Below are 24222 nucleotides of genomic sequence, written 5' to 3' on the forward strand. Positions count from 1 at the left end.
AGGTGATTAGGCCTATGGTGAGGTGTCCCTTCACACCTGATGGAATGGCTGTCATCATTATGGGGAGATGGCACGAGCTGGCAGGGACATGGGGCAGGACTTGTGCACAGCTGGTGGGAATGGGGGTGGTGTACCCACTACAGAGAACCGTGAGGAGAAGTAGGGATGGGCTGCCATGTGGTCAAGGGGCTTCTTTCTGGACGTGTGTCTCAACGAAACAGAGTCCCTATCCCAAGAGGATGTCTGCAACCCCACGTTCATTGCAGTGCTGTTCACGGTGCCCAGGACATGGCGGCAGCCTGGGTCTCCATGAGCAGACAGGTGGGTGGAAGGGACACAGTGTGTGTGCGTAGGTGGTGGCACACTGTCCAGTTACAGAGGAAGGAAAGTCCCCCACCTGCGATGACATGGATGGAATTTGAGGGCACGTGGCCAGGTGAGGTGGGTCAGCCAGAGAAAGACAAACACTGTATCATCTCACTCAGGTATGGAATCTTAAAACCAGCCGTAGAAACAGAGATCAGATTTGTAGTTGCCAAGGCAGAGAGCAGGGGAAGGGGGCCTGGGCCAAGGTGGTAAAGAGGCACAAACTTCCAGTCCTAAGACAGGTGAGTCCTGGGACGTGGTGAACGAAGGGACTACAGCCACCAGGACTAGCGTGCATATGTGAAAGCTGCTAAGCGAGCGCATCTCAAGAGTCCTCATCACAAGGAAAAGGAAAAAAACATGTAACTGTGTGAGTGATGGAAGTTAGAGCTCGACTTCCTGTGATAATCATCTCACAACATAAACACAGAGCAGATCAGGACAGTGTGCCTTAAGCTTACCCAGTGTTGTATGTCAATTATATCTCAATAAAACCAGAAAGAAGAAGAGAAAAAACACACAGTAAGTACTACTTTGCCAACTAAAGTCTCCAGCAGGACTCTCCACAGTTACATGCACGAAGCTATACATACGGGATTGCAACACAACCGCAGGACAGCAAACGAGTTTTTATGTTGACAGTGTGAGAGCTGGAAGGAGGGAAAAGTAAAAGGAGCCGAACAGCTTCAAGGCATCCTTCACGTGCACACGACATCCTCCTAGACACAGGTGCACACGCTGGAACCTGCTCCCAAACAAATCTGGTTTGACACTCACTTCATTACTATCGGAAAGCAACAACATATGCCTGTTGGCAAGAGGTTCTCTCTCCATTTGGGTCACTGGCAACCTTTACACAGAGACCACTGGGCCAACTCCAAGACATCATGCGAGGATTTCAGATCTGCGACTTGTTGTGCCTGTGTCTCCTAATGTTGCTGGACAACATTCTGCTCACAAGCCATCACGATGTGTTTAAGTCACCCTCAAGCACATGCACACACACACACACACACGGGGAGTGGAGGCTTGTCTATAAACTGATTAGGGGAAAATACAATTTCTCCTACTTCTCCAGGCAAACAGGATGACTTGGAACAATGACAACTTCTTCATTCTTTCCTTATGCCATCCCGGGCACCCTCTACTCTGCAGGCTACCCTGTTAAATACACCGATGTCCAGGGCCGTAAGGATCTACCAGCGGAGCACAGGAATCCTTCTGCCGCCCTGTCCAGCAAAGCTCAGCTTCCCCCAAGGCCTGTGAGATTTCTCAGGAAAACCGCAGAACTGTTCAAAGCACTGGCGACCTCAGGTCCCCCCGCCTTCAGGACTCGCACCCAGAACCACTGGGACCCTCATCCCCAGATTCACTGGTAGCTGGAAGAGACTGAGGGAAAGAAGAAATCCCCCCCACACACTCCTCCTGGGACACTAGCTGTGTGACCGTATCTAGTCCCAAGTGCAAGGAAATCCCCCTCAGCCTGGACCCTCCAGGGAAAATACTGGAAAAGCCACAGACTGTCTTCTGGGCAGCTCTGGCCTCCTCCCCATTTGCACATCAGCACATCAAATGCACAGACCCCTCCAGCCATCCCCTTCCTTCCTTTGCTTCTGCATCAGAGTGTTTCTCCAGGGGTCTGTCGGAGGAGGCCATCACAAGGACACGACCGCAGGCTGACCCACGAGCGGGCTCCTGGCAGCCAAGGGCTCCTCACCTCCCCAAGTTCTTGGAAAGTATAGTTCACTCTCTGTTCCCAAATGGGAGCCATTTTTAAGGACGCAGCCTGGAGAGAGCAATGTGGCATCCAGACCACCACTGAGGGTATCCGTGACTGAACCCCATTACGACCACTAGAGAAACTTCCAGATTCTGGAGGGCGGAAGCAGGAACGTCCTTGGCTGGCGGCCACCCCATCAAGCCTCCAGCCTCACAGGTAAGTTCCCCGGCTTATTACCTCTGCCACCTGTCACCCGCAGCAGCTGCCTCCCCCTTCCCTGCCTTCTGTGTCCCGCGGCCAATTTTCAGATCCCAGCCAGGGACCCCCGAGACTGCAAACCGACAGAATCCGCTGGTCTTCCTGCAAAAGCTCTACCGAAGTTTGTTTTTATTTATTGCTTGTACTTCATCTTGTGCTTTAAAAACTGTATCTGAAGTTTATCTAAATTATTACGTGGATGTTTCATTTTTTAAATATGTATGAGGCCAATGACAAAGATACACTAAAATTCAATGATCAGAAAATCCCAGAGAAATAAAAATAATGGAAAAAATAAGATCAGAATTAGATACAGTCAGGTAATTATAATGCCTCTTTGTCATCTCTGGCACCTCCTGTTCAAGGAAGTCCACAGGTACGGCTTCCGAGCATCCTACTATTTGTGAGAAAATGCAACCGATTATAGGACATACCATGTCATAAATGAACATCCTTAAGACTCTGCCTGCGAGGGGCGCCTGGGTAGCTCAGTGGGTTAATCCTCTGCCTTCGGCTCAGGTCATGACCTCAGGGTCCTGGGATCGAGCCCCGCACATGGCTCTCTGCTCAATGTGGAGCCTGTTTCCCCCTCTCTCTCTGCCTGCCTCTCTGGCTACTTGTGATCTCTCTATCAAATAAATAAATAAAATCTTAAAAAAAAAAAAAGATTTCACCTGTTGGTGAGGGGATTTTCATATTACAGTAGTAAAGGAGATGAACCACACAGCCTGAAAAATAAAACCGCATTTCTATGGAATTCTTTATTCAATAATCCAGAACAGGCAAGAGGAAAACCCTGTAGCATAAATTTTCAGAAGTGAACCATGTAGATGGACATCGGTCATTACACGGTTCGGTCACATGAGTCATTGTTACAATGACAGAACCAGTGGCTTCAAGAGCTCGGTCCCCACAGCACATCTATGACTGTGCCATTCCGTGGTCAGTGTGACAGGAATGAAGGTGGACAAGGAATGCTGTGCTGATCTCAGAACCCAGGGGGCAAAGAAGTCAGACGTAACCAAGAATAAATTTGCTTACGTGTGGTTTGATTTTATGGCTACACCTTCATGCATACTTTTTTTAAAAATTTTATTTATTTATTTTGACAGAGAGAGATCATAAGTAGGCAGACAGGCAGGCAGAGAGAGGGGGAAGCAGGCTCCCCACTGAGCAGAGAGCCCGATGTGGGGCTCGATCCCAGGACCCTTGGATCATGACCTGAGCCAAAGGTAGAGGCTTTAATCCACTGAGCCACCCAGGCGCCCCTTCACGGGTACTTTTAAAGCTCTTATTATCGAAATCCCTACAGGGAAAAAAAAAAAAAAAAAACTGTAATGAGAGATCTGAAACTCTTGATTTATCATCTTCCCAATGAAATCATTATTCTTTTTTTTTAAGATTTTATTTTTATTTATTTGACAGAGAGATCACAAGCAGGCAGAGAGGCAGGCAGAGAGAGAGGAGGAAGCAGGCTCCCCGCTGAGCAGAGAGCCCGATGCGGGGCTCGATCCCAGGACTCTGAGATCATGACCTGAGCCGAAGGCAGCAGCTTAACCCACTGAGCCACCCAGGCGCCCCGAAATCATTATTCTTGTAACTAAGGTTTTGACAGGAAAGTTTCTCAGGGTACAACTCCCCCATTATAGACTGTGAAGCTAAGTAACCATATTTTTCAAAGCAGAAAGAAGGGCATCTGGCTTTAAAAATACCTGAATTTGAAGATTTGTTTGTATAAAAGATTATAATTTGTGCATGCATTAATTTGATTTTCTATTTAATGACTCCTTTAAAAAGTTTTACAAAGTCACCATTGCCAGAGAAAAATCTGGAATGTATATTTGGCTAAAGGTGGAACCACTTTCAAGCAGTTAAAAACAAACAAACAAAGAGCCCACCCTAGTTTTTCACAAAAATCTTCCCCTGTTAACATCTTGGACATGTGGTGGGTGGCTCTGCTCAGGTCTTGGCTCTGCCACTAGCTAGCAACCTTGGACAAATCACTTAGCTTCTAGAAAGTTTCACCTCTTCATAGTAAAATAAAAGCGCCCATCATCTCCTTGGCCCATCATCTCCTTAAAATGTTGTGGCTGAGTAGGCTTTTGAAAATACCACCCGTCACTCACCAGTTCCAAGCCAGGGTACAGATGTTTAACTACCAAAAACCACAGGCCCTGGCAGGTTTTAAATCTGTAGGGTGAATTCCTACAGCCATCCTCTGATGGCTAGCACTTAAATATTTTTTTTTAAGATTTTATTTGACAGAGAGAGAGAATAAGCAGGGGGAGCTGTAGGAGGAAAGGAAGAAGCAGGCTTTCCACCGAGACCCTGAGATCATGACCTGAGCTGAAGGCAGAGGCTTAACTGACTGAGCCACCCAGGGGACCCAGCACTTTAATTTTTAACACAGATCAGTTTAGCCTCACTGAATTTCAAACTTTTGTCTGCTCTCCCCTGTAACTTTCATGTGCCCCACAACCAACTTATATCATAGCTACTTCTTCTCCAGCAAGCTTGCTAAAGTCCTAGGCTGGGCTACTTTCTGGGATGCTTGCTTTAATATGTTATGCTGAGGGGCGCCTGGGTGGCTCAGTGGGTTAAAGCCTCTGCTTTCGGTTCAGGTCATGATACCAGAGTTCTGGGATCGAGCCCCACATCAGGCTCTCTGCTCAGTGGGGAGCCTGCTTCCCCCTCTCTCTCTGCCTGCCTGTCTGCCTACTTGTGATCTCTGTCAAATAAATAAATAAAATCTTTTAAAAAAAATACGTCATGCTGCCTTCTTGTAGCATGCAGTTTATTATATCTTGGCCCTTTAAAGAAACATTTCAGAAAAGGCTATCTTACCTTTTCCTAACTACTCCAAAATAAATCTCGTAGCTGGGTGATTTATCTCATGGAAATACCCTGGAAACAATGTTGATGCTCAGGCAACTGGTCTACCAGGAATATAAAGATTTTTTTTTTTTCTTTCTCCAGAATACCTACACAGACTCACACCTAAAAATCAACAGTAAATGTGAACTAGAAGTCATCACCACTTACCTTCATAAATAATACTTTCCCTCATTTCCCTTACAGACAATATAAAGGGATGAAAAAATATCATTTTTTTAACTACTTGGTATGCTTCCATTTAATTAAAAGCCTATCTATAAAATGCACTAGCAACCAGTCAACCTTCTTCATTGGCCAACTCTGGGGTTGTCATTTATCCCCTAATGTTCTCAGGGGTTTGAGGGCAACCCGTATCCACACCAAACCTTCCAAACAAAAGGTTCACTAGTTAGTTGCAAATGTAATCAATAGAGATCAAGGAATTACAGAATAATTTCCAAATTTACCTTGATAGGATCCAAGGACAATATCATTAGAAAAGAAACAAAAGCACGTTTAAAATAGAGGAACACATTCTGTCAATAAAGATCAAAAGGTTTGCAAAGTGCACTCTGTTGCATAAGGGGTTTAAATGTCTGAAAGTCTGAAGACCCAGTTATGGCTGACTGGAGATCTTCCCAGACAGAATGCCCATCACCAGTGGTGAAAGACCTGTCTCCTTCCAACATTATCCTACACAACTATCCTACACATAGTTCACAGGAGACTTGATGGTGGTGATTATGCTATGCAGAGCTAATCTTCCACACAGGGCTTGGTGCTGTCAGCAGACCACACATTCCCTTTAACATTGTTCCATAATGAGCACGAGGTAAGAATCATCAATAACCACTTAAGGAGCAGTTCCCGAGGGTCCGTAATTGCTGGACCATGTGGTTCTTCTGTCCTTGGAACTAGAATAAAAGAAGATGTTCATTAGCTCCAGGAACTCAAGTGAGGTCTTGCAAGACATCTGACAAAGCTGAAGATGAGACGTAGATAGAAAAGATAGAGGGTGTCTTAAAATTAGATGTTACAGCTGTATACCAGAGAACACTCGTTAACAGGTCAAGGAAAAGTTGGCGGCAAGTTTCTAACTAAAGTGTGGCCTCGTGGCTCTGTCCTCTGATGGGATCAGCTAGCCGGAAGGGTGATCATGTCACAGATCAGAGAATGAAAGGAAACGTGCCATATAATCCAACACATTAAAAAAACCCAACCTTATGGAAAGCTCGGTGGCATTTCAGAAAACGTAATTCAACAGATCTAAACATAACACCTGGGTTTCATTTTATTTTTTTTTTAAGATTTTATTTATTTATTTGACAGAGAGATCACAAGCAGGCAGAGAGGCAGGCAGAGAGAGAGGAGGAAGCAGGCTCCCCGCCAAGCAGAGAGCCCGATGCGGGGCTCGATCCCAGGACTCTGAGATCATGACCTGAGCCGAAGGCAGAGGCTTAACCCACTGAGCCACCCAGGTGCCCCTGGGTTTCATTTTAAATAGTCAAATCACCAAAGCAGAACCTGAAGAGGATCCAGTTACACAGCAGCTTCTCTAAAAAACGTCTAGAGTCTTCCTCTGATTGCAAGCTCAATATGATCTACAGGTAAGGGGGTCGACCAAACAAAACGCTATTGAAAACACTGATGCAAAAGAGAATTCTAATATCCAGGAAAGAGGAGGTGGACGTTCTATTGTACTCTCTACTGGTCAAGCCATCCCTGTGGTTGAATTTTCTTATGGAAACTATATTTCACCCCAGAATCTAGAGGCATATTCTTCCCCAACACAGAGAAAACCTAAACCTTGTATCTCTTGACACACAGAACATGTTTTCATTAGCCTGTCATTTCATCTCTACTTAGTTTGGCTTTCCCATGATTCCTCTATTAAATCTGTTCTTCTTTGGTGGATTTTTCCTCCCGTTCTGGACTATTTCCTCCAGCAGGCATCAAAAAACAAGTGATATATGGAATATACACAGTATTTTGTTGCCCACTTCAGAGCTTCTCTATAAAAAATGAGAGCATCTCAGTTGGTTAAATGTCCAGTGGCTCAGTCAGTTAAACGTCCTACTCTTGACTTCATCTCAGGTCATGATCTCAGGGTCGTGGGATGGAGCCCAGCATTGGTCGCACTCCAAGCTCAGCAGGGAGTCTGCTTAAGACTGTCTCGCTTCCTCTGCCTCTGCCCTTCCCCCCAGCTCACACACTAATAAATACATCAATCTTTAAAAAAAAAAAAAATGAGAGTCTAATCTAAGAAGGAAGGTACTGTATTCAAAGGATCACTTATCTATTGCGCTTTTGTCCATTGAACTATAAGTCATCACTAAGTTTCCAGAACCTCTTAGCTTCCTTTTGAGGGAGGAAGTATGCTCATGAGCCTTTACTGACAGTCTATTGAGTGTACTGCATTATAACACAATGGTTGAGAGAATGAACTTGACAGGGAAAATTTAAAAATCTGGGTTTGAATTCTGGCTTCCCCAGCAGGCAGTCTGGCTGGGGCATGTTCCTTAAATTCTCAAATTTGTAAATGGCTTAAGGATGAAATTATACAGCATATGTAAAGCGTTTAACACAACGCCTCTCACGTGGTAAAGAAAAACACAGTGTAGCTATTATGTTGTAACTGTTGTTCTTATTAGTGTCATTATTTTTACATTCTAAGAGACTAAGTTTCAGACCTGGGATGTAGCAATCATTTCTGCTCTTTTCTTTCTGCACATTTTTTGCTGGTCTCACCTAATCCACAGTCTGACAGGAGAGAAGTAAATCAACAGCTACTCGTGGGCAACTGTACCGACCAGCTAGCCAGAAGGGTGATCAGCAGTGTTTGACAAAGAAGCGAAATGAGCAACACTGCTTATATTCAGATATCCCGAGTCAGGGAGTCAGAAGGTAATTATTCATTCATTCACACACAGGAGAAAGATTGATGGTAACACAGAGATGAAAAATGATCCGCAACCGAGAGAAACATCAATAACATGCTGGGGGAGTGTGGCAGACGAAGGAGGAGTTGTGCTGGCCCAGGAAGGTTAAAACTGTAATGGACTGAGAGTGCAATCTAGTTTCTAGAATCGTTCTGGGGTTATGCTCATGCTGGATCTCCCTCCCACCTGCCGCACCCTCAGCCTCCACTCTGGTCCTGACGTGTCTACGGGATTGACTTTAAAACATTTATTGCAGAAAATACCAAGTGGTTTTAAGCGGTAATCATGAGACAGAGTCGTGAAAAGTGCAAGCACAGGGTTGGCATTAAGTGAGGCCTCAGCCTGTTAGAACTTGTCCAGGGGAGACCAACAAGTAGGGAAATGGATGTGCAGACCACAGCACGTAGGACAGGGCTAAGCGAAACAGAAACATTCATCTTGGGAAAGAGAAGGCTTGGTCAGCCGTAACTATTGTTCTGTAGAGGCAGAGTGCTCTTGTGTCCAAGAGGATTTGGGTAGCCTATGTAAACCTAGAAATGTAAATGAGAACCACAGGAAAGAGGGCTGGAAAAGTAGATTTTATGTTAATGGAAGGAACTAATTTATAACGGTTTGTGGTATCCAACCATGGCTCTCTCCCAAGAAGGTGGACCCCTTTCTACTGATGGAGTCACCCAGAGCAGAGCTGGGAGGAGTGAGTGGTCATGGTCCCTTCCCACTCTGCATAGGAAATGTCCAAGACAGTTTTCTCCTTTTAGGGAAAACCTACTGGTGGAAACGGTCTTCAAAACTGGAGTGTGGTGTAGCTCTCCTATTTGCGTATCTGTAAGCAAATGCAAAACAAATTTACTGGAGGCCTGACGTTCCTTGCAGAGTTGACTTGGAATGCCAATAAAATAAATCCTGAATCCTCCCCACAAATTGACAGGAACAGAACCAAGGGGAAAGAATCAGGTTTCAACTTCTGAACCATACAGTCGGGTGTCTGACATCACAGGAAAGCGAAAGGTGGCCCGTTTCCCCCACTGCCCTTTGTTTTCATGGCCTCCTGCCTGGAATGGGAAGTTTCATTCCAAAATGGTAAGTGGCAATGTCTGGGACTATGCCCTCCTGTCTGTCTCAGCTCACTTCCCACCTTGGGGGAAAGAATAACAAACACAAGGTTTTATTTGGCTCTGAAGGATCTTCCCAGAGAGGAAATCCAGGAGCTATGGGTTAGAAAGACTCTCCAAAGCAGGTCAACAAAGAGGCAGACCCAGGAGCTCCTCAAAGGCTTTGACCCCAACACTACTCATCTGGCCCCTTGGCTCTCCACCATTTACTTCTCAAGGCCTGCCAGACTCCTGGTTTTAACAGAAAAAACACTCCGTTGGTGAGATGAGGTTACTGAGATGAGAGCAACTGCCCAAAGTCTGTGTCTTCACAGGTGAAAATCCGTCACAGGTAATTTAGCGGTAACTGGACCTTTCCAGTCTTTACTTGGAGTCCATTAGAACAGATATTCTCAGATATATTCAGAATAACATCTAGGGGCTGGGGGACAAGAAAAGACGTGGAACAGGAGAATGGGAACTACTTTGTCAATAAGGAAACCTGAGTGCCCACATCTACAATCTTGTTTAAGTCTGAGCCTGAGGTTTTTCATCTGCCCTACATGCTAAGGATAATAACTCCCACAGGATGCCAGTGAGGGCTTCAAAGAAATAGCATCTGTAAAAGCACTTTGTAAGGTTTGAAATGTACCTAAATGTTAGGCTATGGCAATCTTTTAGTATGCCTCATAATCATGATGTGACTCTTTAAATCTCAGTAATTAAGCAATGATTGAATGGAACATTCTATATTTTCTTAATTTTGTGTAAGAATATTGAAACTATCTGCACAGGTAGTATGATCTATTACAAAGATTATTAAAAGGCCACCTGGAGTTTTAGATTTCTTTATTAGTACAAAAATGTTTTAATTTTGTATTTTAGCTTTCTTATGTTATCTACAAAAAGTAGTCAGATATTTCACTGTTTTGATTAAGTTCCTGTAAAAGCTCTACATAAATAGAATTATAATATTGTGGTCTCATGAACCCTGCTGGGATGTGCGATCTTTAAGCAAAACAAAAGCCATAACCACAAAGGACCTTGCTCAGAAATCTATTGGTGGAGTAAGTCGGTGACATACATTTTATATATATATATATGTTTTAATGTATATATATATATGTTTTAATCCCTTCCAAAGGTGTTTTAATCCCTTCCAAAAAAAAAAAAAAAAAGTACACCAGAGATCAAATGTTTATGTAGAATAAAAAGCAGATACAGTTTTGGAAAGTATTTTGAACCCTTCAAAAGAAAAGGTAAACCAGAGATCAAATGTTTATCTTGAATAAACAGAGAACAGATGAGAAAAAAAGTCTTTCTGAATTTTCAGCTTCTAGACAGACATTATGAAGACAGCAGAGAACTAAAGGGTTAACAGACCTTTTCCCGTTAAAGAGGAATTCAGGTTCCCGCCACCTGCAAGGACAGCGGTTGAAACAGCAGGACCCATGCTCAGTCGCAAGGTTGGCTGGACATAAAGATCATTCTAGACCACATCACACTTCAAAAATATCAATGACACGCTGACCACACACATGCCCATGGTGCCCCTCTCTGGAGAGGAAGAGCCTCCAGGCATGAGAGTCAAAAGCTCTTTTGTGTGTTATAGAGTAACGGTGAGGGAGGGGCAAAGACATTCCCCCCACACAGCAAAACTCTCCACGGACACAGCTTTCCTTCCAGACTGTAGATTTTTTTTTCTAAGTAGCATAAGAAAGCCCATGGATTTTTGTTTCCTTTGAACACTGTGACCATTCTGTACTTTGTATAAAACAGGAAATTGCAATAAAAAAAGGACATGTCTTGGCAAAGGGCCCTCCCAGTACTTCTAGTTAAAAAATCCCTTCAAGAATCGTCAGCTGTGGGGCACCTGGGTGGCTCAGTGGGTTAAGCCTCTGCCTTAGGCCCAGGTCGTGATCTCAGGGTCCTGGGATCAAGCCCCACATCAGGCTCCCTGCTCAGCGGAGAGCCTGCTTCCCCCTCTCTCTCTTCCTGCCTCTGCCTACTTGTGCTCTCTTTCTCTATCAAATAAATAAGTAAAATTTTTAAAAAATCACGCAGACGCTTTAATATACGCAGATACAAAAGAAAGCAAACATTTCCACAAGCGTTATTAAATTACAGCATAGTAGGAGTCATTAACAGTCAGCAGGCGGGGGCACTGGGCTCTGCCAGTCTCACATTCCAAATAATCAAAAAGGATATCCACGGGGCGATTAATTTCTCACACATTGATTATTCCAATCTCCACACTAATAAGGAGAGCTAAACAACATAAAGTTAAAGAGCGCAGTGAGAAAGGGAAGATTGAGGCCACGTGCAGGGGGCAGAGGGATATACCCTTGGGAGATGAACTTCTCTCTCAGGTTACTGGGGGGGAGTGAGAAGTTTCACGCATCTTGAAAATGTAGCACTGCCTGGAAATCATCCTTCCCTCCACTATCCCCTCCCACAGACGCAGAGTACACAACGTCTCACAAAACGAGGAATCAGGACTTGGACAGACTGTCCGAGCCAACCAGCCCGTGACGACGAGAAGAGACCCGGGACTCCCCATTAGTCCCGTGTACCTTCTACTCTGCGGGCGCCCACTCAGCTGCTTAATGCTCCCGGAATGAGAGCGGATGTCATCGCTATTAATCCAACAAGCGACACACAGCAAACTGCAAAACAGTCCCTTTGGTCTTGGTTTACAGAACTACTCACGAATAAAATGTTACTCAACAAATGTACTGACTCCGTTGCAAAAAAATCTGAACCACAGTCCTAACCCGTTCTTCCCTCAGACCATCCTTCCTCTGTCACACACTTATCAAATAGCCACTAAGTCTGTAAGGCGATGTGTTTGTTTCTGTAGGGACGCCCCATGAAATCAGACCCAGATCCTGCTCTTAAAGAGCTCAAGAGGTCAAAAAAAAAAAAAAAAAAAAAAGGCACACAGACACACACACACACACACACATAAACTAACCAAATACTTTATAGTTGTTATCTTAAAGCAATGGGATTATGATTAATTTTATTTCTTTTTCGCACCTTTTTTAAGTATCCCACCATTTTTATAGAGTATTTTTTTGGTTTTGTTTTAACTTTTCGCCCATGCTAATGGACAAATGACTGACATGTGCTGCTGTGTGTGTTTACGGTCTATGGTATCTCGACTTTGCTGACGTCAATGATGACCACGATTACCTCAGTTAACATCCCCCATCTCACGGAGATACAAAAAAATAAAGTAAATGAAAAAGAATAAAAGGAGTATTTTCTAGATCAGTACTAGCCCCTGTATCCTCACCGCAGACCAGCTTTTCTAGGCAGTCCTGGGATTACTAGAACCACCTAGGGAGCAGGGAAACCAAACCATGTTAAAGGCACATCAGATAAGCTTCCGGGCCCCACATCCAGGAGAAAGGGAGAGCGTCACAGAGCGTCCAACTTAGAGCACCGAGAGGAGAAGCTTCACCCAGCCCTGCGCTCCCTGAGCCCCACCCTCACTGCCCTAAGACTCTAGAATCTGAAAACGCCTTTCCCAGAGCATGTTCCCACCACACATTCTCCATCATTTCAAGCATCCGGTCATCCAGGGCTGTCCACGGACAAAGGAGCGGGAGGTGGGAACACAAGAAGGAAGACAATCTCTAACTCAAGTACAGGATCCTGGCAGGAATTCTCTTGGCTCTGCCAACGACAGCATCAGGGAGATGACACCCGTTCAGTTCCACGGTTAACCGTCCGCAGCACATGCACCTGCGGCCGTCCCTCCTTCAGCGTTCTTCACACACAGACGGACTCTGCTCTGGAGGCCAACAGCTCGCCTCATGCCAGAAACCCTTCTCTTCCTCCTTCTTCACTTGTGGCTGTATAAACCCTGAAGCCTACACTCTGAAAAACCATTGGTAGGTATAACTATTTTTAATATCAAGAGCTGAGAAGTCTCGTGGAGGGAAAACAAAACGCCTGACTGCTGTGTGACGTTTGAACATGTGCAAAGCACTTACGGGGCTTATCGTAGATCATAGTCCCAACCATCCCCCGAAGTGTCCCGTTGCCAGCACCTCTGGACGTGATGGGAAGGAAGGTCAGAGAGTTTGCCACAGCAGGCAAGCCCGCCGCCTTCAGCATGTGCACTTCTGGCGCCACGTTCCAGTCCAGTAGGGAATCACCCTAGACTTGATTTCCCATCCCGACCCCACCATGTTCCTTCTGTGTGGCCTTCGGCAGAATCCGCACCTTCTCTGGGCCTCATTAACTCACCTGGAGAATGGGGGGGACAATACCCACTTCACGGGGCTATTACGAAACTCCAACAAAACCAAACTCGGAATATGGCAGGTTTGTAAGACATTTACGTCCCCTTTTCAGGCCACTCTAGCCCCCTGTTCATTTGCTCTGCTTCCTTTCCTCGTACCACCCTTACTCCAAAGTGTTCACTTGGCTTCTCACCCTGACTGGACAGGCCTCCCCAGTTCGACGGTGAGGGCTTCAACAGTCCTTTGACGGAGGGTGGATTTCTGGAACAAGAATGAGCTCACACACAATTGATAAGTGGGGAAAGTATCAGTTCAATACGGGCTTCTCAACCCCATCCGGGCTTCTCAGCACACTCTGTTTTGTGCTATCACGATACAGCAGCCGGACCCAAAGCTTACGTGTGTGCACACACGCGCGCGCGCACACACACACACGCGCGCGCGGGTGCGGCCAGCCGCGAGAGCCTGCAGCATTGCCCACGGGGCCTGCCCTTCCTCTGGCTCAACCTGGCCGCACACGAGGTTCCAAACGGGTTTGCTGCGCATTTCTCTCAGATATCTGTACGAAACAAGCAAAGACCAGAGAAGGAGCCGGACCATTTTGTGCAAAGCTTCTCCCTGCTCCCTACCTGCAAATTTTGATGCTAATGTCTCCCTGTCCTTGTTTTCAGCATTTGGCAGACCTGACGTTTCCTTGCACACTCCTCCGCCAGCTACCTTCTCCTTTACCTTTTAAAGGGAAAGTCTCACAGGACGGCGCGATCCCTTGACCCGCGCCGCTCCTCCTCCTACGCTCGCCATTGTTCTGGCTGAGGTTCGCAGCACAGAATGTTTTGAACGGTTCAAGTGTGTAGAGTGATCTACTCCAATTCCTTTCCCTGAAAATTGCAGGGATCTACAGTGTGTGTTTTTGCAGAATGTGGGGATTTTTTCTGAGGGCTGCATCGTGCTACAGCAGCAACGCCCCCAGTTTGCTTTGTTCGGTGGACGCTGTTGATACACGGAGGCCCCGCGGCTCGGCGGGATAAACGGTTACGGCACAGCCTTCTCGTCGCACCTGCTTAAGTCTTGGCTGAAATTCAGCTCAGCCCCTCACTTCTGTGGCTAAGAATGAGCAATTTCTACCAAGGACGCTACTGGGGCGGGGGGGGCGGGGGGGGGCAGTTCATACTGGTTTTCATAAACACGCTCAACGAAATGCTTCCAAACATAAAACAAGGACAGCGTGCCACGTTCAGATTAGCCTATTCTACCACTTTAAGCAGCTTTTATCTTATTATACAAATCATCCCGTTTTTAATTAGCCAAACGCCCACGCAAGCCGAGTGCGCTGCAAGAAGTGCCCCCTCTGCGTAGCGTCCGCTGTACGCGCCACCGAGTGCCCCCTCTGCGTAGCGTCCGCTGTACGCGCCACCAAGTGCCCCCTCTGCGTAGCGTCCGCTGTACGCGCCACCAAGTGCCCCCTCTGCGTAGCGTCCGCTGTACGCGCCACCAAGTGCCCCCTCTGCGTAGCGTCCGCTGTACGCGCCACCAAGTGCCCCCTCTGCGTAGCGTCCGCTGTACGCGCCACCAAGTGCCCCCTCTGCGTAGCGTCCGCTGTACGCGCCACCAAGTGCCCCCTCTGCGTAGCGTCTGCTGTATGCGCCACCAAGTTCCACCGTCAAAAGTAAGTTCAAACACAGGACCCGGGTGGCTCAGCGGGTTAAGCCGCTGCCTTCGGCTCAGGTCATGGTCTCAGGGTCCTGGGATCCAGCCCCGCACCGGGCTCTCTGCTCCGCAGGGAGCCTGCTTCCCCCTCTCTGTCTGCCTGCCTCTCTGCCTGCTGTGATCTCTCTCTGTGTCAGATGAATAAAATCTTAAAAAAAAAAAAAAGTTCAAATATTTTTTAAGGTTTTTCCTCTTACCCTTGCCATATCTAATTTGCAGTAAAATAAATAATACAGTTTTCATTTACATTTGTTTTCTGACATGGGCTAATAACATTCCTAGGCCTGTTTCCTTATAGGAAAACAGGAATTTTTAAAAAACCAAATAATTGCACCATCAATTTTATGAGGAGGGATGTGTGTGTGTGTGTGTGTGTGTAGGAAGTTACTTGTGAATCTGTTGATCCTCCAGTCTAGACACTGTGAAGTGCTCCGAAAAACAAAATATCATCATCACTGATTCTTTATCCCGATACTTCTAGTAAATCACCTTGCACATAATAATTGTTCAATAAGCGTTTGCTAAATTAAAGTGAAACATTTGCATAATTAATCTAAGTCCAAATTTCTCAATTAAGTTGTTCAAAAGAAAATAAACAGCAAATAGATTGCTTTTAAAATAAAACAAGAAACTTACATTTCAAATAAAACTCGAGCCCGGTCACCATCTTACAGTGCAAAACAAAAGGCACTAGATATAGTTATTGAATTAGTTAGAATTTGGTTTGTTGCAAGTGACAGAAGAGAGGAACACCTGGAAGATAGGAGAGGCGATGAAAACCTCTGTACAACGCGAGAATGACAGATGCACGTCAAGACACATCTGTCCGAAGCCACAGAATGTGCAGCACCAGGAGCGAGTCTTACAGTGAACCGCGGACTCTGGACGATTAGGATGTGCCTATGCAAACTTATCCTCGGTGAAAAATGTACCACTCCGAGGAATCATGTTGATAACGGGGGACTCCACATAAGGCCACGGGTAACTGGGAAATCTCTATACCTTCCTCTCCGTTTTGCTGTAAATCTAAGACTGCTTTAAAAACATAAAATAAAATCTTGGGGCACCTGGGTGGCTGCAGAGTCCTGGGATCAAGCCCCACATCGGGCTCCCTGCTCAGCGGGGAGCCTGCTTCTCCCTCTCCCTCTGCCCCTGCTTGTGTTCCCTCTGTCACTGTCTCTGTCAAATAACTAAATAAAGAAAATAATAATAAATAATAAATATCATATATAAAATATATAATATATATAATATATAATATATAAAATTTATATAAATAAAATTCATATTTATAATTTATATAAATTATAAATATAAATAAAATTTATATCTATACTTTATATATAAATATATAAAGTATATATAAATTTATATAATATATAAAATTTTATATATATTATAAATTTATATAAATATTATATATAATATATTATATATTTTATATTTTATATAATATGTAAAAATAATAATAAAGAAAGAAAATCTTTTAAAAAGTAAGCAAAATCTTAAAAACAATAGCAGAAGAAGACATAGGTCAATTTTCCTCTAACGTAAAAGTTTATGTGGGCAAGTCAGGTCAGTATGCTGACTCTACAGTGATCAGAAACCCAGGATCACTCCCTTTTGTTGCTCTGCCATCCACACCTGTCACCGTCCATTTCATGGCCAAGATGACTGGATGCCAGCCACCAAGAATGAGAAAGGGAAAAGGAAAGGTATATTCTTCTTTTCAAAGGCCATGCCTCAGATACCATGCACATCTCTTCTGTTTACAGTTCATCCGCCAGAAGGCGTGACACAGCCAGGCCTAACAGGCCTTGGGGAGCCTAGAACATGGGACCATCACTCCACTCAGCCAAGCCGAGAGATTTTACTAAAGAAATTTCAAGAGTTGGGGCGCCTGGGTGGCTCAGTGGGTTAAGCCACTGCCTTCGGCTCAGGTCATGATCTCAGAGTCCTGGGATCGAGCCCCGCATCGGGCTCTCTGCTCAGCAGGGAGCCTGCTTCCTCCTCTCTCTCTGCCTGCCTCTCTGCCTGCTTGTGATCTCTCTGTCGAATAAATAAATAAAATCTTTAAAAAAAAAAAGAAAAAAGAAAGAAAAAAGAAATTTCAAGAGCAGGGAGGTTTGAGTTTTATAAAGGGACGATGAGCTTTGAGTCAAACAAATCAATAAGGTATGGATAAATTAATTTGCTTCTAATAAGTTTTCAGAGAAAGAATATCACTTAAGTGTTAAGGCCATTTTTAACACAAAGCTACTTAGTGGGGAGAATCAGAACCCCCCACCCACAGATAAACTGCTTTGCATTCAAGCCATTAAAACTCCCAGTCCAAGTGACCTGTACTGAGACTTCATTAAAATTAAAAGAAATGTCCTGGTGGTGGGTATTACAGAGGGCATGTATTGCATGGAGCACTGGGTGTGGTACATAAACAATGAATCTTCGAACACTGAAAAAATAAAATTAAATTAAAAAAAAAAAAGAAAGAAATGTTCTAAAAATAAATAAATAAATGCATAAGGCCAGACTTAAGATGGAAGGAGAGATTCACCTGAAATTACCTTCTCTGGTTATAATCATGAATACATCTATACATGAATACCTTCTGGACAGAAAGTTCTATATTCACTACTGTTATCCAAACTTAATGCACTGGGAATAAAACTGTGGGGAAACTATCCAAAAGCCAAAGAAAGACAATGAATATTATAATTTTGAGAGGGTCTAGGGAAATCTTTAAAGTATTTACAAGATTCTCTAAGAGATGTGAGACTTCCTGTCCCATCACAACACCCCCAAATGTGGTTATTTCAGACTCAAAACAAATAAAACAGAATTTTTTTTTAAATGTGTTATTATTATTATTTTTATTCCTCAAGCTTCATCATGGCCATCACCTAAAAGAGTCAAGTATGGAGGTTTCACTTTAGCTAAAAACCTGGAAGCTAAGAACAGATAGGACCTGAAAGCTCTCCCCATTATTAAAAAGCTAGCTCAGGGGGCACCTGGGTGGCTCAGTGGGTTAGGCCTCTGCCTTCAGCTCAGGTCATGATCTCAGGGTCCTGGGATCGAGCCCCACATCGGGCTCTCTGCTCACCAGGGAGCCTGCTTCCTCCTCTATCTCTGCCTGCCTCTCTGCCTACTTGTGATCTGTCAAATAAATGAATAATATAAAAAAAAAAAAGCTAGCTCAGAATTCCAAACAAAAATAACAGAATTTTGGTTAGACAGAAATCTGAATGGCCATATAGTTCATAGGTCTCTGCACACCTATGTTCATTACAGCGTTATTCACAATAGCCAAAGGGGGAAGTAACCCGAGGGCCCATCCACCAATGATAGATAAACCAAATGTGACATACATCCCTACAATGGGACACATAAGAGAGTGTCGATGAACCCTGAGGACACCATACTAGTGAAATAAGCCAGTGACAAAAGGACAAATATGCCATGATTCCGTTTATAGGAGGTCCCAAGAGTGGTCACATCCATCAAGTGGACTGGTGGTTGCCAGGGCTGAGAAAGAAGAATAGGAAATTGGTGTTGAATGGGTACAAGTTTCAGTTTTGCAAGACGAAAAGAATTGTACAATGAAACCTATTATGCCTCCGAAAGGTACACTTAAAAATGGTTAAAATGGTAAATTTTATGTTATGTATGTTTTACCACAATTAAAAAAGAAAACAGAATGATAGACCCCTTTGAGCAAATACTTAAAAAAATAAAAAACTCGGGGCACCTGGGTGGCTCAGTGGGTTAAGCCTCTGCCTCCGGCTCATGTCATGATCCCAGATCCTGGGATTGAGCCCCGCATCAGGCTTTCTGCTCAGCAGGGAGCCTGCTTCCCCGCTTGTGATCTCTGTCTGTCAAACAAATAAATGAAATCTTTAAAAAAAAGTAACAATAAATAAAAATTAAAAACTCACAAAGTAGGATGTACCATCATACTGAGGACTCAAGATGAATGAACGAATAATTATCATTTCATTTACCTTTATCTTCCTTCAAAGTACCCTATACGTGTATGAAGGAATTTAGATCTTAAAAGATATATTTTTCGGGATGCCTGGGTGGCTCAGTTGGTTAAGCAGCTGCCTTTGGCTCGGGTCATGATCCCAGCGTCCTGGGATCGAGTCCCACATCGGGCTCCTTGCTCTGTGGGGAGCCTGCTTCTCCCTCTGCCTCTGCCTGCCACTCTGTCTGCCTGTGCTTGCTCTCTCTCTCTCTCTCTCTGACAAATAAATAAATAAAATCTTTAAAAAAAAAAAGATATATTTTTCTGAGATGCACCTCAAAATAATCACCTCGGGGACAGTGTCTGTGGGGAAGTAGAAATGAAACAAGACTTACCCATGGTTAATGACTGTTCTACTCTCTGATGGGCACAGGCAGGGCCCTTCTATTATTTTTTTCTGCTGCTGTATCTGTTCGAGTTGTACCATGACTGAACATTTTAGGTAGTTTTTACTGTACTTTAACCATATGAAGCAATTTTAACCAAATTATCAAGAGCCACTGAAGAGCAGCAAATTCTAAAATATGGATAAGAAAGAACATTTCTCCAAGGGAAGTGCTCCCTAGATATTTCCGCTTCTGTTTATAGAGAAACCCAGTTCCTTTTCTTTGGGCTTTTTTAAGGACTAGTTAAAATATATAGAATGTTTCCTACTCACCCAAGCTTTACATCCCCTGTTTATGTACGTACGCCTCATAATAAGCTACTACCATCCCCGTTTTACAGATGAGGAACCTGAGACTCAAAGAAGCAAACCTGATTCAAGCTCACAAGTATCACGTCAGTCTTGATCCAGGAGTCTGACTGCAAGTCCTTGAGCTTAACAAACACCTTCCTCTAATTACAAGAGTCTCTTTCCTCTTTCTTGCTGGCTCAGGATGACCTCATCCATCCCGAGTTGCCAGAATGGGGATGCCTGAATGAGAACTCAGAAACACTGAGTTTTCGAAGGGATAAGATCAACACCTTTGTTTCAGTCGCCTCAGCAGAGCCCTGAGGATTTCCACAGGAGCTCAGCTCCATTCAGGTCATTTACTGAGTCCTCACCAAGTGTCAGAGGAGGCACCACCTTGGGGCTGGGCGAGGCACTCGGAATTGCTGCAAGAAGATACAGATCAACAGAACAGTCGGTTTAGAAACCAGATGACCTAAAAAGAAGTGAATTTCCTTATCACCCAGTTCTTCCCCTTTTAGGGCACTAATCGCCCTAGGATGAGTTGCTTGACATCTCTTTGCTGCCATGAAATAAGCTCCGTGAGGGCTCAGACGTTGTCTGCCTTGTCCACAACTCTGTCCCCAGGGCCCACCACGGGGATGAGACACGGCCTGGGCTCAAGCACACAGAGCGAGAGGATCTGAATTCTGAGAGGCATGACTGTTTGCTAATTTCATTGGAAGCAACACGGTGAAGAGGCAAGAGCAGGGTCTTCGGACGAAACGGTCATTCATTTGTTCAATCACTCATGCGTGCATTTGCACGGTCAATATTTGGGACACCTGCTATGCACCACTTTTGTGGGTGCTGGAAACGTGTCAGGGAATGACAGATGTCTCCAGCGTCATGAAGCACGCCAGCTCTCCCACTAACCCCTGAGCCATCCTGGGAGTCAGCATGAGTCAATCTCAGCGAGCTCAGTAGAAAAACAGGATACTAATAACCCACATGCAACATTATTTTAAGGAAGACGGGTGATATTTGTGAAGAACCGGACATAAGGTGAGCACTCCATAAATGGCAACTATTCTAATTAACAATCAAAAGTCAAAACCAAATACTAAGTGTAAGCCAGAGCAAGTGACATATGGCTTTAAATACCAAAGGAAATGCACCTAGAAAAGTTCAGTGACAGAAATGTTGGTAAAATGTGTTCTTTCTATGTGGCACTTTTCTTCAAAATGTTTAGGGATAGGTCATCTTGAATAGGGGGGAAAATCTCCCTAGATTTCTATACAAGAGAAAAAGGAGCTGTTGAATCAGTTTGCCTGACATTCCCAAAAGCTTTGTGTGGCCAAGAAAGGTCACGTAGATTTATATTGTTTTTGACATCTTCCAGCAATGACCAAACAGGAGAAATCATGTCTGTTGAGCTTCTACATGACCTACAGCCATGGGGACACTTGGCAAGCCAGGGAAGACTTATCAGGAGGTCTTCTGCAAAGTTCACTTTTTCAAGGAGCCTTGGTAATTTCCACAATTCCCAAAAAGCGTCCACAAGTATTATCTGTCAATCACTCTCAGGCATTTTCACTTACATTTCGATTCATCTTCTCGAAGATTCTGTGAAGCAGTGTGTCAATTCTAGGACAGAAATGAAACTCGGAGAAGGTGAGAAAGGTGTCCAAGGTGGCACAGCTCCTGAGGGGCGGCAAGGAATGCATACCCAGCCCTTCAGACCAGGAGACCCTGCCCTCTCTCACTACCACTTCCCCATGGGCTTCTCAGCTTTCTTTCGACTTTCTGAGACACAGGAAAGAGAAGCGAACTTAAAAAAAAAAAAAAAAAAAAGGAAGAAGAAAGGATTCCTTATACCACAATTTTAAATACTCAACAAGGATTCTGGCCCCTTTAAAATCCTTTTTACCTGGAAGCTTTTGTTTTTTTGTTTTTTGTTTTTTTCTCGTTCTCACTGGGAGTTGGAATGGCCTCGTCCCTCTCTGAGATGCCACAAGATGGAGATCAGCGGAAATGCCTCTGACATCAGCCAATCCTCAAAGCACCTGCAAGTGCCCTTCCTGGGTGGTCCTACACCCACTGTCCTCTCACCTGAGGAGATCCACCCTCTCCAGACATGGAAAGTTTCCACAGGATGAGAAAATAGATAAACTACGTAGACAGCTGATGTCATTCGACCATCTCCTTATCAGGCCACCATCTTCCTTCAAAACTTCATTTCTGTTTTATTCTCTTAAAAAATCATTTGTTGGGTGCCTGGGTGGCTCAGTGGGTTAAGCCTCTGCCTTCGTCTCAGGCCATGATCTCAGGGTCCTGGGATCGAGTTCCGCATCGCGCTCTCTGCTCAGCAGAGAGCCTGCTTCCCGTCTCTCTCTGCCTGTCTCTCCATCTACTTGGGATCTCCCTCTCTCTGTGTCAAATAAATAAATAAAGTCTTTAAAAAAAAATCATTTGTTGAGCCCTGCTTTGTGGCAAGCATTGTGTGTCAACTGTCAGACTAGGTATAGCACAAGCATCTTCTTTTCTCTCTTCTCTTGAGTTTGATGCTGTTTTCCCAAAGGTCAGATAAGACAACCACTAGCCACTGGGGGTTATTTAAATTTAAATTGCTTAAAACTAAGTAATTTAAAATTCAGGTCCAGGATAGCCACATATCACGTGTCCCGCTGCCCCCGTGGCTGGTGGCTCCCCTGTTAGACAGCCCGCATACAGATATCTCCAGGACGGCAGAAAGTTCCATCGGACAGCGCTGTCACAGAGCTTCCTGTGCTGTGTTTTCATCCACCTAGAATTTCCAGCCAGGATCCAATCAAGAACAGAGCTACTCCCAGAGTGGGGCCGACCAAGCTCCCGACCTTATCATTCCTGGGGCTCCAAAAGCCGGAGTACAGTGAAGGGAAAAGGAATCCAGGAATCCATCTCTTGCGAGTAGCCGGGCACGTTGTGATAACCCGAGGATGCCACGGAACAGCCAGGATGCCGCTTCCTTACTCACACTGAACCACAAGCACAGGGCTTACTGCGTTTACGGAGAGGGAGCGGGGAGAGCACGTGAAGAACAGAGGCCCAGAGCCGCTGTGTCGCGCTCAATCCGGACTTGGTCGTCTTATAACTCTCTCTTTCCCATCACGGTTACGTGGACTCGGCTTGCAGATCTGTGAAACCCGAAAACTGAGAGCTTCGCGGTGTCCCAGCAGCTGTACCCAGCGGCTCCCTGGCCATCGCCATGCCACAAAAGGAATCTACTGAGTTAGCCCAGAAGTGTTATGGGTGTCCCGCGGGTCACCATGAGAAAAAGAGAAAGGAAGAAGCTCAAGAGACTGGGGAACATTCGAAGAAGGCAACGAAGACCTCCGGTCGGGAGGCTAAGCTCTACTCCGCAGAGCGGCTGAGGACAGACAAATGAAAAGACTGTCGAGATGCAGGACAAGCGGGGAGCCTGGGGGGCTTCGGCTCAGGTCATGATCCCAGTGTCCTGGGAGTCCGGCTCACCTGCTTCTCCCTCTCCCTGTCCCCCTTGTGCTCTCATGCTCTTTCTCTCTCTCTGTCAAATAGATAAATAAAATCTGGGGGTTAAAAAAAAAAAAAAGTGCATAAAAAGGAATGGAAAGGGAAACACCAAACAAAAGGATGACGGTGGGGGTTGGGGGGGAGGATGGAAAGACCCCACATGGCACAGCAGCACCTGCTATTCTAGTGGACAGGCACAAACCGTCCCCAGCTAACATACTGTCCAATACGATTAAACAAAAAGGAAAGGAAAAAATGGGAAAATGAGAGTTCCTTTGCCCAAAGCCCCTGCACAGGGAGAAACAGTTATGAAAACAGTTACTAAACAGTTAGTAAAACAGTTATTAAAAGTTATTCAAACAGGGGAAAAAAGAGAAGAAAGCATTGAAGAGGGTGATTATTAAAGTCTGCTTCTTTGGAGATGACTTTATGCAAAAACCACCTAACTAGGAAAGATTCATTAGGCCAGTGGGCTTTTGTGTCCAAAAGGTCCAGGAGACACATCCTGAATTGAAAGCCACCTTCTGTCGCCAGTGCGTTGTGTAAAGGAGAACCCCTCATCCCCACTACACACAACTTCAGGTGTTATTACCAAAGGTCCTGTCCCTGAGGTGAACGTGAGTGAGTTGGGCCTTGTGACACAAGGAGGCAAGGTTATTTGGGGAAAAGATGCCCAGGTTACAGACAATCCTGAAGATGATGGAAGCCGGCATGCAGTCTTGCTGGTCTGAGACAAGGAACTCCTTTTACTGCAGACCACAGCCAATCAGGAAAACCCCCATTCCCGTGGTGATTCTGATGATCCCTAAA

The 24222-nt window shown here is 44.9% G+C and overlaps 1 protein-coding gene and 1 pseudogene across 3 annotated transcripts in view; one reads left to right on the top strand and one right to left on the bottom strand.

Annotated features, from left to right (window-relative positions):
* RGS7 (regulator of G protein signaling 7) overlaps window positions 1-24222 on the bottom strand; it is a 523389-nt gene that overhangs the window by 490038 nt on the left and 9129 nt on the right. The gene's annotated exons all lie outside the window — the stretch shown is intronic.
* On the top strand, window positions 23533-24143 carry LOC125086221 (ribosome biogenesis protein NSA2 homolog; annotated as a pseudogene).

This window comes from Lutra lutra, chromosome 15 (assembly GCF_902655055.1).
Source record: "Lutra lutra chromosome 15, mLutLut1.2, whole genome shotgun sequence".
Classification (NCBI taxonomy): Eukaryota; Metazoa; Chordata; class Mammalia; order Carnivora; family Mustelidae; genus Lutra; species Lutra lutra.